The sequence below is a fragment of the Limulus polyphemus genome, unplaced genomic scaffold (assembly GCF_000517525.1).
Source record: "Limulus polyphemus unplaced genomic scaffold, Limulus_polyphemus-2.1.2 Scaffold3258, whole genome shotgun sequence".
NCBI lineage: Eukaryota > Metazoa > Arthropoda > Merostomata > Xiphosura > Limulidae > Limulus > Limulus polyphemus.
In genome coordinates, this window is record NW_013668868.1 from 35,727 (window position 1) to 41,356 (window position 5,630).

The following is a 5,630-nucleotide window of genomic DNA, read 5'->3' on the forward strand; positions in this document are numbered from 1 at the left end:
TAGGGACGGCTAGCGCAGATAGCCCTCGTGTAACTTTGCGCGAAATTCAAAAAACAAACAAACAAACCAGCGTTGTAAGTCCGTAGACATACCGCTGTGCCACTGTGGGGCAGAAATTCAGTAAAACTAAAGTTTTAAACGCGTGATAAAACTAAAGCGTTATTTATATATGTAATTGAAAATAAGATTAAAAACACGCATTATTATTGGCAGTAGTTTGACATCTACAATGCCACGTCTTTTGATGTTATATGAGTTAGGTTAATTTCTTAAGGAAATAGGTTTCAGGTTTATTAAGTTAAATTTAATTGTATGTATTTACTAATGTCTGCAGCTTTATTGTATTGTTCAATAGGGGTTTATACCTTTTACATCAACACTATGTTAAAAGTTCGATGCTTCTCTTTTTGAGATTAATACAATTTATCATAATTTTTATATTGCGTCACCCATAACATAGCTTGTATAAATCAGTGGAAACAGTAATAACAAACAGTCTTGATAGGCTGTGATTAAATATAAGAGGTTGTGTTGTCTTGAAGTTAGTTTGAAGAATGTATAGTCTGAAGAAGCGAAAGTGTTGGTTGAAAAAGATTGGGCAGAGAAGTTTCTAATCTTTCTTTTATTATTTTTACATAAAATGCTTCTTTTCGGCCTATTTAAAACCCAAAATAAACTAACTAAAAAGCTTAATTCGTATGAGCCTTTAGTTTATTCCAAAATCAGTAAAAGTTCACAATTAATTAGTTGTGTCAAGCAACTAATTTCCACTTTTTGTGGATATAGTATATATTTAGCATAAGAGAAACATGTTAAACCCCAACAGTAAAGTACATTTCTTCAAAGCTTTGTGTTTACGTTTTCTCTACGGTTAACATAACAAAACAAAGAACCTCAGTGTTAATTATGATTTGTTTGATAACCCTCATTCATGCTGCCCTGCCATTAAAAATAAAAACACATCCTGTCATAACCACTTTCTGTGGAAGAATCTTTAATTATTACTAACCCACAACCTCACTTTGCGAACTTTCCAAGTATTTATAGAAATAATTAGTGAATTAAGTAATACTTAGAACTATGGATGTACATTACACGTTAAACTTGATCAACTAAACTTACATATATATTGTGAACCATGGTGTCTCTCTCCCGTTTGAAAAGCTGAGCATGCAGGCGAAACTCAACATTCACTTTTGAAATGACGAAGAACAGGCATGAATAATGTTGAGGACAAATTTTATTGGGCAAGCAGGATATTCTACAGTAAACTGTTAGGAATTAATCACAGCATCATTCACGTTTCAAAATGTGGCGTAACTTAAAGAATAAAAATATAGATTTACGGTATGTTATTGTTGAGTGGCTCTTATCATGATTGAAATGCTCAACAATTACTTTTTGTGGTGGGCAGTATAAGTAACTCAGAGCTTTCGCTCCGACTGAAACCAAAAGTGCAACACAATTAATTTTTTTAAAGTTGTGATGGACTTATTATTATATATTTATTTTAATATCAACGTTTGTTTAGATTAACTTTATATTTAGAAATATGCACAGCTTATACAGTTAAATATATATTGCAAAACTCCCGCCTATTCTCTAAAGCTGTAAAAGATTCTCGAGTGTATATATGTGTACCTAAACGCTAGTGTTAGCTCAGTATTGTTAGATACAACTGAAATTTCGAGAAACTCTCCACACGCCTATAAATATAACCAACGCAACACGCCAAAATAGGAGTATCTATTATTAGTTTGCTATAGTCAGTGTACTATAAACTTCGAAAGATATAACTGTGATTATTATAACGCTTATCAATAGGAAAACTTCACATATTTGACCTGTATAATTTACAAAGTTCCAAAAATTACAAATCATTTAACTTCAGTGGATTCTCATCGTACATTAGTATTTTTATGAGAACATTACATAACATCACGGAAAAAAACTCGGCGTGCGTGGTTGGTGAATAATGAAGGACAAAGCTAGCTAGCTTTCCGTTAAGCGAATTGTACCTTCATCAACTCGTAATTAACTTGCTCATCATGAACCCTCGATAAGATATCAAGGACGTTCCAGACCAGAAAGAGTACTTTATATTGCTTGCAAGTTTTGTGACGGATTTTTTATTATATATTTATTTTAATATCAACGTTTGTTTAGAATAAATTTATATTCAAAAACATACATAGCTTATACTGTTAAATATGTATTGCGAAACTCCCGCCTATTCTCCAAAGTTGTGGAGGATTCTCGAGAGTAAGAATCAACAATATATGTGTGCATGTAAACGCTTGTGTTAGCGTCAGTACTGTTACGTAAAACTGAAATTTAGAGAAACTCTCCACACGCCTATAAGTATAACCAATGTGACTCGCCAAAAAGGAAGTATCTGTTATTAGTTTGCTATATTCAGTGTGCTATAAACTTCGGAAGCTATAACTGTGATTATTATAATGATTATCAATCGGAAAACTTCAGATATTTGACCAGGAGCATTTACAAAGTTTGAACATTACAAACCATTTAAATTCAGTGGATTCTCATTGGACATTAGTATTTTTACGAAAATATTATATAACGTCATCATGGAAAACTCGGCGTGTGTGGCTGGTGAATAATGAAGGACAAAGCTAGCTAGCTAGCTCCCCGTTAAGCGAATTGTACTTACACCAACTCGTAATTAACTCGCTCATCGTGAACCCTCGGTAAGATATCGAAGAAGTTCCAGACTAGAAAGAATACTTTATATTGCTTGTAAGTTTGTGAAATCTTTGTATATAAATCATTGTTTGTAATAATTATTTGTAATAACTGTTATTATAAGTTGTATTGTTGTGTGTATATTAAAACGTATTCGTGTTAAAAAAATAAAACTGTGTGTGTGTATCAATCTTGTTGGCAACTATCATAAATTGACTATATATCGGCTTTTACTTAACTGCTAAATCCAAAGTACAATTTAACTTCTAAATTTAAAGTGCCATTTAGCTCGGTTTCGGGCTATTTGAAATTCTTATAGGTATCACTATCTATCCATCAAATGAATTGTTTGAAATCCGTGTTTCTTTAGTAAGTGTTGGGTAAGAAGTTACATAAACTTGCTAATAGTGACTTATCTTCAACGAATGATTACAGGTTGATTATATTTCATGAAGTTAGTTCAAGACAAGTTGCTGTTAGCTTTTCAATGATATGGTAGTTCTAGCAAGACAAGAACGAAGTCCGGTATTTCGTGGCAAAGTGCTATTGTTGTATTGCACTGATACTTACACTAGGTGATTTACACCCATTTGTGCATTACATGCACCGTATATTACACGCATACAGTACATATATCAAGTATACTTGAGTAAGATATTCTGAAATAAATTCGGCTTTAAGTCTCTAAGAAATAGTTTATCAATGTTTATCATACTATTAGAGAATGTTTTTTTCAATTATTAATAATTTTCGGTACACAATGAATTTTAATAAAGGTCGTTAGTTATTTTCCTTTCTTTGTGCAGTTCCTTAAAGTGCAGGAAAATTATTTACTTTATGGCATGTTATGAGTTCCATAGTTGGTTAGCCAAAAAACGACCTAAGAAACCATAATTAATGCGCATATTTATGCTTTACACAAGCTTTTCTACAAAAGAAACTGGTTATCATTATAATATCTGATGGTTTATCATAGGTTTATAACTCTACCATATATTAGTTTACAGCTCCATCCAAAACTAGTTGATTATATGTTGAAATAAATCTCACACTTAGATGTAAATAAATGTTGTGTAAAAAGTGAGTAAGTTAAATTGGTGAATTGGTTAAATTGGTAAATTATGACAGTTGGTATAATTGATTTCTTAATTTTCATAAACTTTTCTTGGTGCATTGCATGGGTACATCTGCTAATCCATCAAATGATTGATGAGATTTGAAAACGAAATGCAATTGTAGAATTAATGTTTCATTATTTATGAATACAAACAGTGTTTATGTTTTTGTCCTAAATGTTCCACTTATGACTGAAAGTACAGAGATTGTATGTATAGCCCCTGTAATGAAAGAGGAAACTGGAGAAATCCCCTCAGTATCCATAGTGTCACCCCTACTAACTGATCTGTTTTTTGCTGTTACTGGAACTATGAAATTTCTGAATTTTAATAGGAAAATAACTTATTCCTAACACATCTGGAATCATTCTTAGTTGGTTAAACCATATATGACAGGTACAAATGTAAAATCCTTGGAGGAGTTAGAGAACAAACAAACAGACTTTTCTCAAAGTATAGTAGGATTACACGTTTACCTATAAAACATTCCTCTGAGATATATAATCCATCTTTGTAGGCATACTTTTTTATCTTATTAACAATGAATCTTAAAATATTACACCAGAGGCAAACATCAAGCTCACCTAATGTTTCATAGAGCAATGTTTTATTTTTATTTTCTTTGACTGGAATTAGTATATATTTATTTTAACATTTATTCTGTGTTTCAGGCTCCATTTCTCTGTTTCATAAGAAAGGAAATATTACAGGAAGTGAAGAACTGAACAACATACAAAAAAATTTCGATATCACAGATATTAGAGTTTCTCTAGTGTTGTATGTTATACTACGGTTCACGTCATTTTCTTCAATAATTCCCGCAGGGAGAGAGATAGAGAGAAGTGGAACAACTAGGACTGATGACGAGCAGTGAGTTGTCGTCATTTTCTCGGCAAACCAAGATGACATCAAGTCGTGTGCCTTTTTTGAACATTATAAACACCAGAGAAATACTTAAATACTTTTATCGCTGATAATAATCAATTCAAATATTTACTGAATATTTGAAAAAGAATCCTCAATACAAATAATCAAACTATTATCTGCAAAACAACAACTTTGCTTCTCTCTCGTTCTTTTTTTTCAAAGAAGAGCCACTAACTGAGTAGGGGTGAAGAAAAAAAATATATACTATTAAATATTTGTAAAAGATATACTAATAGAATATACTTTGCATGGTCATTTAAATGTATATTTACAGGTTAATTTTTAGCTTAGCTGCATGTTTAGAATTTTTAGAATAAGTCAATCACTTCTTTTATACAAAGCAGTATTATGTACATACTGTAACCATGATTAACTTCTGGCAACAGGCGTGGCAAAAGCAACAAAAATCCAAATGAGAAAAGTGTAACAGTCTAGAATGATATAAATTTGACGTTTACAAGAATTTATTTCAAATAAACAAAAATTTGAAATTATAAATCAATGAGAAACTGTTGAATACCTGCAAGTGATTAGACAAAGTGCTGTATTAATATCAATGTCAACACTTTTAACTTACGATTACATTTGTGAGATAGCAAATTCTATCATTTTTATGATTATGGTTATTTATCGTCCATTTATTATTTCCTTCTATCGTTTAGTTTATCTATGAAATTTTAGTTCCATTACCCGATGACTACCGGCTACTAACTTTCTTAGTAGCCAATGCAAGTCTTGCTATTTGTCATTCCAACAATAAACTACTGGTTAAAAAGTTTTAAAACTTCGTAATTACTTTGATAAATGCGTGTAGTTTAAGAAACATAAAGCCTGTTACTTCTGATAAGTTTAGTTTTTTGCATTATGATCTATAATATCTTA